Below are 19894 nucleotides of genomic sequence, written 5' to 3' on the forward strand. Positions count from 1 at the left end.
TCAGGTTTGTCAAAGATCAGATGGCTGTAGATGTGTGGTATTATTTCTACAGTAACCAAAACAGCATGGTACTGGTACCAAAACAGAGATATAGACCAATGGAACAGAACAGAGAATTTTTGAATCAATATTCATCAGAGATATTGGCCTGTAGTTTTCTTTCTTTCTTTTTCTTTTCTTTTCTTTGTTTTGCTTTGATGTATCTTTGTCTGATTTGGATATCAGGGTAATACTGGTCTTGTAGAATGAGTTTGGAAGTATTCCCCCCTTCTCTATTTTTTGGAATAGTTTGGGGAGGATTGGTAAAATTCAGCAGTGAAGCCATCAGTCCCGAGCTTTTCTTTACTGGGAGACTTTTTGTTATAGCTTCAACATTGTTACTTCTTGGTCCGTTCAGGTTTTAGATTTCTTCCTGATTCCATCTTGATTGGTTGTATATATCTAGGAATTTGTGCATTTCTTCTAGATTTTCTGATTTATTGGTATATAGTTGCTTATACTATCCACCAGTGATACTAGGAATCAAATTCTTTGAATTTCTACAATATCAGTTGTAGTGTCTCCTTTTTCGTTTTTGATCTTATTTATTCTTATCTTTTGGTTTTTTTTTTAGTTCGGGTATGTCAATTTTGTTTAACTTTTTAAAAAACAACCTTTTGTTTCATTGATGTTTTGTATTTTCATTTCAGTTTTATTTATGTCTGTGCTGATCTTTATTATTTATTTTCTTATAATTTTGGGGTTGGTTTGCTCGTGCTTTTCTAGTTCTTTAAGATGCATTGTTAGATTATTTATGTGGAGTTCTTCCTCTTTTTGATGTAGGCACTTATAGCTATAAACTTTCTTTTGAGTACTACTTCTACTGTATCTCATAGGTTTTTCTATGTTGTATTTCCATTATCATTTGTTTCAAGAAATTGTTCAGTTTTCTTCTTAATTTCTTCATTGACTCACTGGTCATTTAGGTGCATATTGTTTAATTTCCATGTATTTGCATAGTTTCCAAAATTCCTCTTATTGATTTCCAGTTTTATTCTCTTTTGGTCAGAGAAGGTGCTTGATATTATCTCAGTTTTTTTGAATGTTTGAAGACTTGTTTTGATACCTAACATATGACCTATCCTTAAGGAGGATTTGAATAAACTTCCAACCCCCATTTCTTTCTCTACCTGCTCTATAAGACCAATAACTCTTAGAATTACCCTTTTGAGGCTATTTTCTACATCCTGTAGACATGCTTCATTGTTTTTTCTTTCTTCTCCTCTGAGTGTGTATTTTCCAATAGCTTGTATTCAAGCTCACTATTCTTTCTTCTGCTTGATCAATTCTGGTATTAATGGACACTGTTGCATTCTTCAGTATGCCAATTGCATTTTTCAGCTCCATAATTTCTGCTCGATTCTTTTTATTTCAGTCTCTTTGTTAAATTTATCTGATGGAATTCTGCATTTCTTTTCTGTGTCGCCTTGAATTTTCTTGAGTTTTCTCAAAACAGCTATTTTGAATTCTCTGTCTGAAAGGTCATGTATCGCTGTTTCTTCAGGAAGAGCCCTGGTGCTTTATCTAGTTCATTTGGTGAGGTATTATTTTCCTGGAATGTCTTGATTCTTGTAGGTGTTCATCTGTGTCTGGGCATTGAAGAGTTAGGTACTTACTTGTAGTCTTTACTGTCTGGATTTGTTTGTACTTGTCTTTCTTAGGAAGGCTTTTCAGATATTTGAAGAGACTTGAGTGTTGTGATCTAAGCTGTACCTGCTTTAGGGGGCACTCCAAGTCCAGTAACACTGTGGTTCTTGTAGACTCATAGAGGTACTGCCTTTATGGTCTTGGGCAAGATCCAGGATAATTCTCTGGATTACCAGGCAGAGACTCTTGTTCTCTTCCCTTACTTTTTCCCAAGCAGAATTTCTCTTCTGAGTTGCCTGAAGTTGGGGGTGGAGTGACACAACCACCCTGTGGCCACCACCACAGTGACTGTACTGGGTCAGACCTGAAGCCAGCACGCCACTGAGTCTCACCCAAGGCCTACTATAACCACATCCTGGCTACTGCCTATGTTTGCTCAAGAACCTGGTGCTTAACAATCAGCAAGTGGCGAAGCTAGCCAGGCCTGTGTCTTTCCCTTCAGGGTGATGAGGTCCCCCAGGCTCCAGTTGGATCCAGAGATGTTGTCCTGAGGTCAGGGACTAGAGTCAAAACCTTAGACGTCTGCCTGGTGTTCTGTTGTATTGTGGCTGACCTGACACTCAAACCACAAGATACAGTCCTTCTCACACTTCTGTCCCCTTTCCAAAAGCAGAGGAGCCTCACCCCGTAGCTACCACCATCACAGGCCACAAGGACTACTGCCAGACTATTGCTGATGTTCCCGTAAGGCCCCAGGTCTCTCGACTCGGTTGGTGGTGAATGCTGCCTGGCCTGGGACTCATCCTTTACGGCAGTGGGCTTCCCTCCCTCTGACCCAGGACGGGTCCAGAAATGCCATTCAAGAATCAAGTCCCGGAATTAGGGACACTAATAGCCCACTGGGTACTCTACCCCGCTGTGGCTGTGCCAGTATCTCAGGTGCAAGATGAAGTCCCCTTTACTTTTCTCAAGCAGAAGGAGTCTTGGCCTGTGGCCCACCATAGCTGGGAATGTGCTGAGTCTCCCCTGAAGCCAGCAAGTCTCAGTGGCTCACCAAGGCCCTTGACATAGTACCTGGGTATCACTGCTGGTTATTCAGGGCCCAAGGGGTCTTCAGTTGGCAAGCGATGAATGCTGGCAGGACTGGGTCCTTGTAACCCAGGATGTGTCTGGGAACGTCATTGGGGATTGGGAGTTAGGGCCTGGAATGTGGGGTGAGGGAGCCTCACAAATCTGGCTGGTGATGTGTCCTGCTGTGGCTGAGCTGGTATCCAAGATGGAAGATGAAGACCTCACCAGTCTTCCCCTTCTCAAGTGGAGGGAAGGGGTCTCCTTTAGAGCTGTGAGCTGTGCAGTCTGAGTTTAGGAGTGGGGTGATGCCAGCACTCCCTTAGCCACCTCAGCTGATGTCTCAGTAGGTTGTGTGCCCCCACCAAGTCTACTGTGCTCTCGGCCCGGTTCAGCCCTACGGTTCAGCCCTAGGACTCACCTAAGAGTCACAGTCCTTATGGTCTAGTCTGCCTTTCAAGTTTACTTAGAGACACAAAGTGCTTTAGCCTTCAGTGGCGAGGTTTACAGGATCTCAAGTTTGGACTGCTGGGAGGAGTGATTCTGCTCTGGCTGGGCCTGGTTTAAATGCCGCCATGGGTGAGCATCAGCTGAGTTTGGTCCAGTTTTCCTTTCTGCTATAGCAGGACAGCTGAGTTTAACACCTCACAATTGCAGTGCTCTCTCTCCTCTAGCGCCCAGATATGCTCTCTGTACCACACAGGAGGGTGGGTGAGGGGTGGCACTGGCGATTCAAGACTGTTTTTTCTATCTCTTCCGTGCCTCTTTTCAGTGATATGAACTTAAAACCAGGTACTATAGGTGCTCGTGTGATTTTTAGTTCTGACGAAGTTGTTTTTCTGTGTGGTTAGTTGTTAAATTGGTGTCCTTGCACAGAGGATGATCAGAAGAGCCTTCTTTTCTACCACCTTGCTCTGCCTCCTCCATTCCCATCTTAACACACTGTCCTCTCAGCCTCTGTGACAGCACTGTTCATTTCGTGTCTCACTGGCTTGGTTTTCTAGTCATCTTGCCCAGCTCTTCTCTCATGCTCTAACTTTTTAGAATGTTCGAGTTACCAAGGGATCAATCCTATACTCTTCTTTTTCTAATCTACTCTACCTTGGAAGCACATTATAATAACTTGGGGATTTTCCTTATAGACGTGTTCCAACCACTACATGAAGAAGGAATGATAGAATATCCATATTTTGTAACCACTAATGAAATAAAGGTTATAGGCAGTGATCCTCCATGACTGCTATAATCTTTAGCTAAAAAATTAATAGAGAACTTTGTAGTGGATGAATCAGGTTGACAACACCTGAATCCATTGATCAGTCTTAACCTCACAAAAAGAGATGGCTAGGCATTATAGAGGTCTTCACTTACTGTTGTTGACAGGTTCTTGGAAACTTCAACTTTAAGTGAAATAACAAAACCAGTGTTACCATAGGCTAATACATATAAACAAAAGTTAAAGTTCCTATGGCATATTTCTGGTCACAGAAACATCACCAAACTTCTAATAAAGACCCAAAACAATTTTAATCTTGAACATTGAAATAAATATGAATCCTGTATACATGTAAGAAAACAAAATAATTATTTAGCCAATTTTTGGTGAATCAGTGAGTCATGGCAGTCATTCATGGTGGTTGTTGGTCAAATTGAGGAATAAATGTCAGCAAAGTAAATATTGTAAGGACTACCCTTTACCACCACGTGGTTCAAACCAGTCACAAACTTGATGGACTTGCTGGGCGATTTTATACTGCATTGTTTATATTTGTGCATTTGTATGATTATTGTCTAATTTAAAATTTTTTATTTGACAATAATTCATATTCATTTTTTCATTTTCCAACTTGCTTGTTCCAGTTCAGGATTGCAGGTGGCCAAAACCTATCATGGCATCTTAGGGCACAAGATAGGAACCAGCATGAGACAGAATGCCATTTCATCCCACGGTGAACTTACACCCACACTCAGACTGGGAGGATGTTGACACACCAGTTCAGCTAGCATGCACATCTTTCGTATGTGGGAAGCCAGGGTACATGTAGAAAACCCATGCAGACATGGGAAAACATGAAAACTCCACACAGGCTGTAACTATGGCAAGGAATTGATGTTTATTCCCTTATATAATGAAAGACATTGAATGAAAGGCTGACATTAGAGGACTTGCTGTATGCGCTTCCTGATGCAAGTACATCATGCCTCACTTGAAGTATTCCTGCCAACAAATCTTTCCTGAAGCCCATCAGGCTCTAGATCTTACTATCAGTTTACTAGAAAGAAAGGAAACAGAAAAACATGTTAAATGACCCCCTGGAGAAGTAATCAACAAAATTCAGTGTATAGGAAGCTATTAAATAAATTACAAGGGTAAAAAGAGCAAGGGGTAATGTATAGAATAAAAATGATTTAAGAGACACATCCATTAAGGACCACAGCTGGCCTTGTTTGGATCCTAATTTGAATAAGTCAACTGTAAAACAACAATAGCAAAGAGAAAATTAGGAAAATTTGAGTACTGACTGGGTATTTGGTAATATTAGAAATTAAAACTTTTTTGGCATAAAGATTTATTTTAGAGCTAAAAATTTGTGAATGATTTTATGTATCTGAGATTTGCTTCAAAATAAGCCAGGGCAAGGATGGTGGGAGGAGAGGAGCAGAGGGTAGGTTGGTGAGGTAGAGATGAAATTAGATTGCTCCTAAGTGGGTAATTATTGGAATTGACTGATGGATACATGATATTCATGATACTATTTTATCTGTTATATGTTTAGAATTTTTTGTCATAAAAATTTGTTAAAGTGCTTAGAGAGCTTTAAAAAACATGTGGATACTAACCCCCCTCCCTCCACAGATATCTGATTTATTGGTCTGGAATAGGGAATCAATTTTTTAAAGTGTCCCGGGGGACCCTAATGTGCAACCAGGGTTGAGAACTGCTGCTTTATATTATGTCCCTAGATGATCTCATTTACTGCTTTAAAACTATTAATATGCTGACACCTCCAAGATTTATGTCTCTAGCCCTGACCTTTCCCTGGATCTCTGGGCTTGTGTATTCCTCTGGACACTTGACATCATTACTGGGAGGTCAGATAGTCATCTCAACCTGAACATGGTGAAGACAAAACTCTTCATTTTCAACCCCAAACGTGTTTCTCTCCCAGTGTTTTCTATCTCAACAAATGGAACTACTATCTGCCCAGTTATAGGTGGTAAATAAATACTACTTCTGATAAAAAGAAAGTTTTAAAAAAAGAATGTTGTAGAAAAACCCCTCTAGCTGATCCAAAGAAGGCCATTATCTTGTATGACTCAACTGATAACCATAGCAAATATGCAGCATTCTCTGAGATATGAGAATTGCTTTGATTTATTCTTTAGCTCTCATCCCTCCAGAATCCTAACATTTGGAGCCAGTGATTAAATTTGAATGATATTAAGTTATTTTTCAGGTTTTCCTACCAAAACATTTAGAAGAGTTGGAGTGAAGAAAAGGATGATGCATATGATTGTTTTGTCAGATGTGTTGAACCTCAGTTGAGATTGTGTTTATTACTAATCTTGTACATATTGAAAAAATAGTTATCATGGCTTAATTTTACCTTTGTGAGACACACATACACACGCACGCACAATACACACACATGCACACTCTTACTCCAAGGGCCTATAGACAGAAATAGACCAATATACAAATAGTGCAACCCCTTTTCAAGTTATTAAATGAAACAAACAAGTGCAGAGAAACCTACTTTTACTGTTTATAAACTAAGTCTAAAATCAGGAGGTTTGTGAACATCTATTCAATGACAATTGTTTTTTTCAAAGAGTGAACTTGTTTGAATTATAGAGACTTTTTTGCTTTAAACTTTTAAAGAATACTTTTTAAGCTATATGGCTTTACTCTTAAGTTCCTGTAGTAAAACATACTAGGTTAAACTAACAGATGAATCCAAAATACCTAAACACATTCTTCTAATTTATCATATTTTGACAAGGAAAAGCCCTTCCATACAAAAATACCAAAATTAATCATGAAACCTAAATTAAATAGTTGTTCTATGCTGGTCTTGTTACATGTGACACTTATCTTTCCACTAGATGGTGCCCTAAGACCAGTAATTTTCTCCTATATTCATGAGCAGTAAATTATTAGGCAATGCTGCAAGAAAATTAGAACTCACATTAAAAAAAATTGTAGAAGGTAATTTGTTTTTCCGATGTGAAAGATGATTTGACTATATAAGACAAGGCAGGAAGCCTTTACATTTTCATGCAGTTTGATTTGATTTAGTAAGTTTCTCTTGGTTTAAGTAGTAAATAATAACAAAATTTAAAAAATGAAAATCTGGTTAATGGTTCTACGTGGTTTAGAATTATGTATGTCTGATTTCAGCTTTCATAAGTTGGCTGTGATTTCTATTTAGCCTTTCTAATTTTTCCATTGTGCATTTCCTATTTTTCTATAGTGTGTTCAGTACAATCCCAGAACATCAAAAAGCTTGAGTATTTTCTAGGTTTGATACACTTGCTCTTAAAGAGTAGTCATTGGTTTTGATTGAAGTGGAATGTAATGGTAGGAGAATATAATGCATATCTGGCAAATTTGATCTGTATGTGGACAAAAATTGTACTCTGATTTGAGAACCTTGCATGTGTGAACAAGTAATGATTTCCATACATGCCTTGTACATCACTGGCAGATGGGACAGCATAAGGGAGGAATTGTTTTTAGTTACGGGGAAGAAACTGTGGCACTTGATGGAGGGACTGGAATGTTACCAAATGCAGGCAGACTCTAAAAAGGTCCTTGGGCTAAGATAGGAGTAGAGCTATCAGCCAGCAAGATCAAATCACTGTCTTGATTTTGCACCGTGTGGCAAATACTTTCCTTTCTAATTCAAAACACACTGCTTCAGAACTTAGGGGTTTGAAGATGGTGTTGGTTTATTGGTTCTAGACTATGAAGTTTCAATCTAATGAGAAGAAATAAGCTAACTTGCATGGATATTGGAAATGCTAAGAAACTTATTTTAAAATTTTAGTCTTAATCTTCACGACTTAATAGACCAGTGGTTTGGTTCCTAATTTCTTATCTGCAAAGTAGATTTCTAGAATATCTTCAAATGAGTGTGGGTAGCCAAAGTAGACAAAATCCCTACTTTTTCAAGCTTTACCTAATACATTTACTTGAAAAGCAAGAAAATAAAATCGTCTGTTCATTTTAAATATTGGGTGTTCACCATAATTTGATATAAATTAGGGTTTTGTTCTGCTTTCCCCCCCCCATCTTCTTCAGAGCATGACTAAGTTAAAAAAAATAATAGTCATCTAAGACAGTAGTTCTCAACTTTGGCTACACATTACATCCCTAGGGAACTTTAAAAAAATACCTCTCCACTTTCAGAGACCAGTTTTTATTGCTCTGGATGTTGGCCTGAGCATCTGTATTTTTGAAAGATCCTAGCGGATTCTAATATCAGAATTGAGAAGCTGTAACCTAAGGCACAGCTAGTTGATATACATTTAACTGAAAAATAAAGCAATTATTTTAAAACTACAGGTAATGGCAGTATTTTAGTGTTAAACCCATTAGTTTAATATCTATTGACTGTGCATTTATAAATTATTTTATTACATTGAGACATAGTTTTTGTTCTGTCATTATATTTGAGAATTTATGTAAATGAATAAATTTCAAGTGCTAGTGAGGTTGTCCAGTACGAGGTTATTTTGTGTTAATCATTCTCTAATAATGACAGCATTTTTTTCCACTCAGAATCTCAAAGGTTTATTTTTTTGAAATCCCATGGTCTTTCTCAGGGAATATTCAACACAATTTTGTGCTTATATAGTGCTTTAAGTACAAAGAAGGACTAGACAATTTGAGTCATTTCTAATTTTTGATCCTATAAATATGGTAATTTTTTAAAACATTTTAAAATTACATTCAGATCTCTGAAAAACGTGGCAGTCTTAACCATTGTGAAACAATTTACTTCGCTCTATACACCTATTCCCTAGTTGGCCCTTGCCACCCACTCCTTATTAAGATTTTGAATCTAATATATGAGAAGAAAATAATTTCTTATTAAATAATGATTACAAATTGTACAATATGAACTTTAGGTAATTCTAAAGCACAAATGTTTGGATCTAAGAAAAAACAATTCCTCAAAAGAAGAAAAATTCGTGACTTTAATGAAGTGGTGCTTCAAACTTTCAACAGCTACCACTTAGAGTGCTATTCAGGGAGACTTAACATGTACCTGAGTTATAAAGCACTTTTCTTAGTGGGTCTTTGAGGACTACATGGGCTTTCTTAATGAGAAAAAATGTGTCTGAAAGGCAATGGATTTCAGTTTGCTTTTAAACTCTCAGGCATTATGACATTCTTGAAAACTGGAGTTCCTTCAGGACGTGACTGCCACAATCTGTTGTCTCAATGTGAGGAGATTTACAGCAAATTTTTTAATCTGAGAAGCAGTTTGTCAATTTGTAGCTTTGAGCAGGAAAATATCTCCATGGTTGAAGGGTTAAAATTGTATTCAGAGATTGAACAGGTGAAGCAAAAGCTAAAACTCATGGAGAATCCTTTGTTGAGGTATGTGTGTCTTTGTAATTCTTAGCTAGTTAGCATCTTTTCTTCCTCGCTGTCTTACTGAGAACTGATACGTCTGTTTGGTTTCTTCATGGTATGTGGTTGATTATCAGAATTCTAACATCTAAGCAAAGGGTGTCCATCCAGTGGTCAGTAGTTCCACCCATGAGATCTCCTTCACCAAGATGACTGGTCTGCTGTGGACCCTATTCATGGACAGGCTTTGCCAGGTACCTTGGGGAAAGAGATAGAAATACAGGTAAAAGGAGAGTTTCTTGCTGCAAGTGGCTTTTTTCCTTCTGATTCACCATACGTTTTCATGAATTCTACAAAAAGCTTCCCAGAGATGGTTTTCTGTTATACAGGAAGTAGTGAGAACCCTGCCTTTCATCAGCAGTAGCCATTTACCAGGTGTTCGTTTGGTTCAGTCCACTGTCAAAGGAGATGCTTCAGTGTGCAGTGTTGGCTCCATTTTCAGAGTGAGATATGAAGGCACTTGGAATAATACTCAAGTTGCTTTGTGGGGGTGTATATTTGTCTCTTTGCACACTGCCTATAAATACCTGAAACAGGGTAATTTATAAAGAAAAGAGGTTTAATTGGCTCACAGTTCTGCAGGTCATAAGGACACATGGTAGGGGAGGCCTCAGGAAACTTACAATCATGGCGGAAGGTGAAGGGGAAGCAGGCAAGGCTTACATGGCTGGAGCAGGAGGAAGAGAGAGAGAGAGAGGGTAGGTGCTACGTACTTTTAAACAACCAGATCTCATGAGAACTCTATCATGAGACAGCACTAGGGGGATGGTATTAAACTGTTAGAAACTGTCCCCATGACCCAGTCACCTCTCACTAGGCCCCACATCCAACATTGGGGATTACAATTGAACATGCGACTTGGGTGGGGACACAGATCCAAACCATGTGAGGGTGTATATTTGCAAGTATGTTGTTTTCTAGTTCTGTAGTGATCCATTGTTATAAATGCCTGCTATGAAGGTGACACTGTTATTGTTTGTCCTGGCCATTTTGTGGTACATGGCATAATGGAGTGCAGTGTTGACTCCATTGAGTTGGAAGGTAGGTATGGAAGACACAACCAAACTCTCATGCATGACATGATTAAGTAAACAATAAACGACTGTTCTTGTCAAAGCTCCAAGAATGTGATTTCAACCTATTTGACTTCAAATGAATTATTGAATTGCCTTGAAACATTAAAGGCATTGGAAGCTTAAAAGGAATTGACCCAGTTTTTGATTAAGTGGACTTGTGGTTCTTTGTAGCAGTGTATATGTTGGGAAGTTACTTACAGGCCTATATAGAAAAAAGACCATGAGGAAGAAGCATGCTTTACAGATTATAGTGATTTATGGAAAGGATGTCAAATTTCTAGAATTAAAAAAAAAAAAAAATTGCAACAATATATTTTTAAAATTTCAGTAGTTTTTAGTTTGTTGCTTGCTCTTATCTCATAGATATTGTGATATCTTAGTGCATGACTTTTTTGTTTTAAATTTAGCTTATTTTTATGAGAGATATGGTGAAGGACATTTTACTTGAAATTGGTATCAAAAATTATCTTAATTCTCTAAAAGTTTGCTGAGTGTCACAAATGCTACACTTTGTCTCTCGACACAGTATGCTTTTGAAAACAATGTTGAAATATTAATATTAAAATAAATATATTAGTTAATAAATAGATAACTATTATCTGCTTTAATAGATATCTTTAATATCTATTAAAAATAACTTTTCAAGTTATAATCTTTTTGTTCATTTGGAGTAATTCCTAAGTTTAGATTACTTTACAATTGTTCATCTTGGTCCTGTGTATTTCCATAATGTATCAAATTTAATTGTACCTGTTCAACTATTTACCAAAACTGCTACAAGTTAGCGATGAAGCTTGTAATGCAAAAAAATCATATATCATTTTGGGACTTGTGCAGCTGCTCACAAACTGCTTAAGCTGTGCTCTTGATCTTTATCTCGTCAAAATTTCTTAATGGAAGCAAGACTGGGAGTTTAATTTCCTGCTGTTCACTAGGACATCATCTCACTCCCTTTTTTGTTTTATGTTTGTTAATTTTGTTCTTTCTCATCTCCAATGCTTGATTTATAATAGATGTGTATGTCTAAGTAACACATCGGCAGGATAAATCACTGCAATAAAAACACTTTATTTTTTGGCAGAGTAAAAATAACATTGATATTATAAATTGTATAGTAGATAAGAGTTCTTAGATTGGTGAGGAAATTGCAATGTAATTGCCAGAGTGTCATAAATAACCTATCAAATTCTGATAGTCGAGTGTAAAAATGACTGTAAATTTACTAACAGAGGACATTTCTGAGAACTGAGGAATCAAATGGTATCTCTGGTGTGAATATATGGAGCACTTGCTTATGAGTAAATTAAAGCTTATCTGATGGTAATCTATAGCTAACACTTAAAACGAGATATATTGAGTACCTACTATGTGCAGGGTATTAATAGTACTTATAGTTGGGCTTCTCTTTCTTCTTCAGAAAATCTGTTCACTTTAGGTAATGGCTTTATGTTTTAAATTGGTAAGAATACATAATTTGTGTAAAAATCTGTTTTTTCTTCAATATGCAATAATTTTCTATGTTTAATTTTTCTAATGGTAAAAAAAAACAATGGTTATTATGGAAAATATTCAAAGTACAGGCAGACACATACAGAATCAGAAACAAAATTACTCACTGTTGAGTCATGTCTAGACCACCCCGATAGCATTCTAGTGTATGGAGTCGTCTTGCCTTCTCTAGTGCCCCCAAAGGCTTGTCTGTACCCTTCAAGTACAGATAAGTTCAGTGGCTTTGCCTGTTTACTGCAGTTACTGCTTTCATGTACTCAAGGACTTATCATTAGACAATGAGGTCTTTCTTTCTTACAGCTTTGTCTGTGTGTTTGTCTTCTGTTTGATAATGAAAATCAAGCGAGATTTTTAGTTTTCTGATATTTCAAGGTTTTGTAAGCCCACTCAGAGGCTTGGCCAATATTATTGATTTGATTAAGATTTATAGAGATCTGATGGTTTTTGGTAATTAATGAGGTAGACTGTTTTTTCCTGTAGCTAAACTGTCCGAAGTCAGTTTGTCAGATTTTAAGTCATTCTTTCTACAAGAATGTTAAAATTAGGTAATCCTGAGAACTGCTTAGGTTTATTCAAATGTAATTTATATTAGAATCATAGAATCTCAGATACTTAAGGTTCCTTCTACAGCATCCATGCAGTTAGAAAACAGCTTAAGAGTGCTGAATGCTTTAAAGCCCTTTCACCCAGCTGTAGGTCCTTAGGATTATTTTTTAACTTTTATGGCAGCTTTGTATGTGAATTTTGTGCTGGGCTGGTCTGAGATGGCTGATAGAGTAGTCTTGCTAATATGGGGACACATTGGGAAGTTGTTACTGTTAAAAATTTGATGCCCTGGTTTAAATAGGATATGTGGGGAGACCAACTTTATTTAAATGCATCTGGGTTGGCTGGTCTCATTATCATTTCGAGTCTCTACATTTCATGTAGAGAAATGTGTTCTACATTTTTGTGTTTGGACATTTCCCCTCACCTACCTTAAATGTTTCTGTTCTCCCTTAGGATGTGGTCTACCAATTGATATTGTGATAGAAAATAGGGAAAATGGTGACACTTCTGTGGACTGCATGAATGAGGATATTAACATCTCAGGCTTAAGATTTGTTCAGCATGGTGTTGTAGAAGGAATCTTAAGTGTCTGACTGTTTGGTGTATTTACTCATTCTAGGCTTTGAAGAAAAACTTTACTTTCCATGGAAGAGAGAATTTAATGAAATGCCACTGTTAAGTACAGGAATACCTTGTTTTATTGTGCTTCGCAGATATTGAATGTTTTATACATTGAAGGTTTGTGGTAACCCTGCTTCGAGCAAGTCTACTTGGCCTCATTTTTCCAATAATTGGTGCTCACTTTATGCCTTTGTGTGACATTTTGGTAATTCTCACAATATTTCAAACATTTTTATTTTATATTTGTTATGCTGATCTGTGACCAGTGTGGTCTTTGATATTACCACTGTAATTGTTTTGGGTGACATGAACTGCATCACTGTAGAAAATGGTGAACTTAGTGTTATGTGTGTTCTGACTGTTCCTACAATCAGCCATGCTCCCTTCTCTCTCCCTCTTCTTGGACTTCTGTATTCTGAGACAAAGCAATATTGAAAGGAGACCAATTAATAACCCTACAATGGCATCTATGTGTTCAAGTGAAAGGAAGAGTGGCATGTCCCTCACATTAAACAAAGTCTAGAAATGATTAAGCCTAGTGAGAAAGGCAAGTCAAAAGCCAAACACATGAATAAGAAAGCAAAACAGCGAGAAAAGTTTTAGTGGTCAGGATGGAAGATTAAAGCAGCTATAACATTCCCTTAAGCATAAGCCTACACAGCAAGGTCCTCACTCTTTTTAATTCTATGAAGGCTGAGAGAGGCAAGGGAGCTACAGAAGAAAAAGTTGGCTAGCAGAGGTTGGTTATTGAGGTTTAAGGAAAGAAGCCATCTCTGTAACATGAAAGTGCAAGGTGAAGCAGCAGTTTCTATTGTAGAAGCTGCGGCGAGCTATCCAGAAGAGCTAGCGGAAATCACTGATGAAGGTGGCTACACTACAGCAGATTTTCACTGTAGATGAAATGACCTTCTATTGGAAGAAGATGCATCTAGGACTTTCATAACTAGAGAAAAGTAATTAGTTGGCTTCAGAGCTTCAAAAGACTGGCCAACTCTTTTACGGGTGACTTTAAGTTGAATCAGTGCTCATTTACAGTTCTGAAAATCTTAGGGCCCTTAAGAATTATGCTGTATCTATTCTGCCTGTGCTCTAGAAATGGAACAACAGAACCTGGGTGGTAGCACATCCGTTATTTGCATTGTTTGCTGAATATTTCAAGCCCACTGTTGAGATGTACTGCTCAGGAAAAAAAAAAAAAAAAACCTTCCAAAATATTGTTACTTACTGAACAATGCACCTGGCCACCTGAGAGCTCTGACAGAAATGTGCCAGGAGATTAATGTTCTTTTTGTGCTAACACAGCATCCATTTTGCAGCCCATGGATCAAGGAGTAATTTTTACTTTCAAGTCGTAGTATTTAAGAAATAGACTTCATAAACTATAGCTTCAATTGATAGTGATTTCTCTGATGGATCTGGGTAGAGTCAATTGAAAACCTTCTGGGAAGGATTCACCATTTATATGTCACTAAGAGCATTCAAGAATCATGAGAGGAGGTCAGAATGTCAACATTAACATGAGTTTGGGAGAAGTTAATTCCAACACTCCCACACTGTTTCAGGGTCAAGACGTCAGTGGAAGAAGTAACTGCAGATGTAGTAGAAATAGTGAGAGAACCAGAATTAGAAGTGGAGCCTGGAGTTGGGACTGAGTTGCTATAATCTTGTGACAAAACTTGAACAGGTGAGGAGTTGCTTTTTATGGATGAGCAAAGAAGATGATTTCTTGAGATGGAATCTGCTCCTGGTAAAGAGACTGAATATTGTTGAAATGACAATATGCCTATATGTGGAAGGCTGATTATTTATTTGTGTACACAGCATGACAACTTAGGAATCTTACCCTGAAGTGAAAAATAGTTCAGCCTATTCTTGAAAATGTGTTAGTTTAATATTAATTTCTTCTCGGTGCAGTCATCTTTTTCTTTTAATACTTTCCAATGTGGTGGTCTGTGTTCATTGTTTTCAATTTATCACTAGACTGAAACTAGCTGTCTTCACATTGCAGTAGTATTTGTTTCCTAGGATCTGTGTCTTCTTTCTTGAATAAGATATTTTTTTCCCAGGATATGGGGCAAAGTTGCTCTCTGATATTCTTTTGTGGTAATGAAAAATGCTTTTGCATTTCTGAGGTCAAGTCATTCTTTTTTAAGAATGTTGCTTTTAGATTTTAGAAAATAACTCAAAATAGTCATGTTTTGTATTTTATGAATTTCTAATTCAAGTTTAAATGGAAGCTTTTAAATATTTAGACTATATCTAATGTCAGCTCCAGGCTGTCCCTGATACTGGAAAAGGTACATTACTTCTTAAAGCAGTCAGCTGTATGTTTTCATCACAGGCACTCACCATAGTGAGACTCCATCAGAAAACTGTGCTGCCGTGTGAAGTAGCGTGAGGCACAGCATGCACATCAATAGAAATTTTAATGAAGAACTTGGATTTACACAGTGACAAGATATGATGAGCTTTTTTTGGGAAATAGTTTGAGTTTAAGTTGTAAATAAATATATAAAATATGAGACCAAGATGTAAGTGCATACTCCTATTCTCTTTCTTCAAAGAAGTTCAGACATTTATATCTACTAAGTCATGCAAGCTCAATTGTACAAGGTTCTTATGTAGCATTTTGAAAACATAGATTAGTAAGAAAAATAAATCTCACAATTTATGGTAATTTTCAGAGAATTTTAGACCTTAAAATTATAACTTTGTAAACAATTTTGTAACAGTTAAAGCTCAGTTGCTTTTATTTAATTACTTTTTATTTTGAGGTAATTATAGATTGACTACTGTTGTAAGAGATAACACAGAGAGATCCTGTATGTACGCTCTTTACCAGTTTCGCCCAGTGGTGACACCTTATGAAACCACAGTATCGTAGCACAGCCAGAGTGCTGACATTCAGTTAGGCTGAGGAGCACATCCATCACCACAGGGATTCCTCCAGTTGCCCTTTTATAACCACATTCACTTACTTCCCTCTCCCACCAGTCTCTTCCTTAACTGTTGGCAAACCTTAATCTGTTTTCCATTTCTATTATTTCATCATTTCAAAAAAGTTTTAAAAATGAAATCACATTCCTTTTGGGATATGACCTTGTGGGACTGGCAGTTTTCACTTAGCGTAATTCTCTGGAGCCTCATCCCGGTTGCTGTATGTACCCGTAATTTGTTCCTTTTTATTGTTGAGTAGTAGTCCAATGTGTGGTTGTTCTACAGTTTGTTTATTTACCCATTGGAGGACAGCTAGATTATTTTCAGTTTTTGCCTATTGTCACTAAAGCTGCTATAAGCATTTGTGTACAGATTTTGGTGAGACTATACTTTTTATTTCTTCGGAGTAAATGCCCGGGAATACAATTGTAGGTCCTATGGCAGTTGCATGTTTAGTTTTTTAAGGAAACTGCCAGACTGTTCTCCAGAGTGGTTGTACCATTTTCAATTCCCACTAGCAATGTTTGAGTGATCCAGTTTCTTCATATCCTGAAAGCATTTGATGTTTTCACTATTTTTTGTTTTAGCCATTCTGATAGGTATGTAGTACTGTCTAACTGTGGTTTTAATTATTTCCGTAGTGGTTAATGATGTTGAACATTTGTTCATAGGCTTATTCGCTATTCTTCTATCCTCTTTAGTGAGATGTCTATTTGTGACTTTTGCCTATTTTCTAATTGGATTGTTTGTCCTTTTTTACTGTAGTTTTGAGAGTTATATATATATTCTAGAATACTAGTCCTTTGTCAAGTGTGTGTTTTGCGGATACTTTCTGCTGCGTTGTAGCTAGTCTTTTTATCTTCTTTATATGGGCTTTTACAGAGTAAAGTTTTTATTTTGTCCAATTTATCAATTTTTCCTTTTATGGATTGAGCTTTTCAGTGTTAAGTTTAAGAACTCTTTGCCTAGCTGTAGATTTCAAAATATTTTCCCCTATTTTTTTCTGAAATTTTTATGGTTTTACATTCTATATAAAGTTGTGATCCAGTTCTTAGTAATTTTGCTGTAAGATGGGAGGTTTAGGTCAAGGTTCATTTTTTTTTTGCCTGTGGATATCCAGTTGCTCCTTTACCATTTCTTGAAAAGACTGTCCTTCCTCCAATAAATTGGTTTTACGTTTTTTTCAAATATTGTTTGGGCATATTTGTATAGGTCTATTTCTGTGTTCTCTATTCTGTTTCACTGATCCACTGATCCTATTTCTTCATTAATACCTGTAGCTGGATTTACATCTTGAAATCAAATAGAGTGATTTCTCCCACTTGGTCTCTATGAAAATAGTTTTAGCTACCCAAGTTCTTTGCCTTTCAATATAAATTTTAGAATAATTTTGTATACACAAGAAATCATGCTGAAATTTTGATAGGAATTTTAATAAACTTGTATATAAATTTGGGAAGAATTGACATCTTTATTATGTTGAGTCTTCCAGTCTGTGAACATATTTCTCTGTTTGTTTATATCTTTGATTTCCTTCATCAACATTATGTAGTCTTCAGCATACAATTGTTGTTTGTGTTTTTTTTTTTTTTTTTCAACTTTCATTTTAGATTCATGAGGGACATGCGCAGGTTCATTACATGAGTAAATTGTATGTCACTGGGGTTTGATGTGCAAATGATTTAGCCACTCAAGTAGTGAGCACAGTACCCAATAGGTAGGTTTTTTGACCTTTATCCACCTACCACTCTCCCCACTAAAGTAGGTTCTGTTGTCTATTGTTCCCATCTTTGTGTCCATGTGTCCTGAGTTTTTAGCTCCCATTTATAAGTGAGAACATGCAGTATTTGGTTTTCTGTTCCAGTGTTAATTTGCTTAGAATAATGACCTCCATTTGCATCCATGTTGCTTCAAGGGACACGATTTTTTTATGTCTGTGTAGTGTTCCACGGTATATATTTACCACATTTTCTTTATCCAGTCCACCGTTGATGGGCATCTAAGTTGTTCCCATGTCTTTGCTATTGTGACTAGTGCTGCAATGAACATACGAGTTTGTGTGTCTTTTTGGTAGAATGATTTATATTCCTTTGGGTATATATCCAGTAATAGGATTGTTAGGTCAAATGGTAGTTGTGTTTTAAGGTCACTGAAAAATCTTGAAACTGCTTTCCATAGTGACTGAATTAATTTACAGTACCACCAAGAGTGTTTAAGCATGCCTTTTTCTGTAACTTCACCAACATCTGCTGTTGGTTTTTGACTTTAATTACGACCATTCTGACTGGTGTGAGATGGTATCTCATTGTGGCTTTTATTTGCATTTCTCTGATTACTGATATTGAATATTTTTTCATATGCTTGTTGGCCATGTGTATATCTTCTTTTCAGAAGTGTCTGTTTATGTCCTTTACCTATTTTTAAATGGGTTTGTTTGGTTTTTGCCTTTTTTTTTTCTTATAGATTCTAGCCATTAAGACTTTGTCAGATGCATAGCTTACAAATATTTACTCTCATTCTGTAGGTCGTTTACTCTGCTGATACCCTGCAGGAGCTCTTTAGTTTTTCTTCTAAGGTTTTTATACTTTTAGATCTTACTTTTAAGTCTTTAATCCATTTTCAGTTGGTTTTTTAATACGGTGAAAGGAAGAGGTTCAGTTTCAATCTTCTGCATATGGCTAGCCAGTTATCCCAGCAAAATTTATTGAATAGGGAGTTTTTCTCCATTGCTTGTTACTATTAGATTGTCATACTATATTTTTAAGTTCAATGTTCGTATGTTTATTGCTAGTATATAGAAATATAATTGATTTCTGTATGTTCATTTTGTATTTTGTGACCTTGCTGAATGTTACCTATTAGTTATAGAAGTGTTTTTGTAGATTCCTTGGGATTTTCTATGTAGACAATCATGTTATCTGTAAGTATCAAAAGTTGTTTTTTCTTGTTTTTGTTTTGTTTTCTGATTAGTATGCTTTTTTATTTTTTATTTTTTTTTTATTTAAAATTTCTTGCCTTATTACACTGGCTAGAACTTCCAGCACTATTTTGAATAAGAGTAGATAGCTTAACTTTATTTTTCATGTTATGGGGAGTATATTCAATATTTCATCATTAAGAATGAGGTTAACTAGGTGTTTTATGGATATTCTTTATCAAGTTAAAGAAGTTCTCTATTTCTCTTTTTCTGAGAACTTTTATCATAAATGAATGTTGACTTTCCTTAATGCTTTTTCTGCATTTCCTGAGATGATCACCTGATTTTTATTATTAGAAAAAAAAAATAATGATGGGTTATACTGGTTGACTTTCAAATTTTGAACCACCCTTGCCTCAATGGCATAAATACCACTTTGCCATAGTGTATAATCTTTTTATATTTTGCTGACTTGTACTTGCTAATGTTTTATGAGGAAATTTTGCATCTATATTCATAAAGAATATTGGTCTGTAGTTTTGTTTTTTTGAACTCCTGTCTTTGGTTTGGGTATCACTAATACTAGCTTCATAAAATGAACTCTGAAGCATTTTTTTTCTCTTATTTTCTAGAAGAAATTTTGTAGAATTACTGTTAATTCTTCAAATGTTTAATAGATTTCTCCAATGAAACCATCTAGGCCAGGAAATTTATCTTTTGGAATTTTTAAAATTATGAATTCAATTTTCTTAATAGGTAAAGAACTATTCAAATGACCTATTTTATATAGAGTAAATTTTGGTAGTTTTTGTTTTAGCAGTATTGAACCGTTTCTTCTAAGTTGTCAAATTTACATATATCAGAATTTTTTATAGTCTTTTCTTTTTCTTTTGATGTTGGCAGGGTCTGTAGTGATAATCTCTGTTTCGTAATCTATATTGGTAGCTC

At 36.2% G+C, this 19894-nt stretch overlaps 1 pseudogene; it reads left to right on the forward strand.

The window, feature by feature from the left end:
* Positions 1 to 19894, forward strand: part of LOC105550383 — a 46832-nt pseudogene that overhangs the window by 14737 nt on the left and 12201 nt on the right.

The sequence above is a fragment of the Mandrillus leucophaeus genome, unplaced genomic scaffold (genome assembly GCF_000951045.1).
Source record: "Mandrillus leucophaeus isolate KB7577 unplaced genomic scaffold, Mleu.le_1.0 Scaffold48, whole genome shotgun sequence".
Taxonomy (NCBI): domain Eukaryota; kingdom Metazoa; phylum Chordata; class Mammalia; order Primates; family Cercopithecidae; genus Mandrillus; species Mandrillus leucophaeus.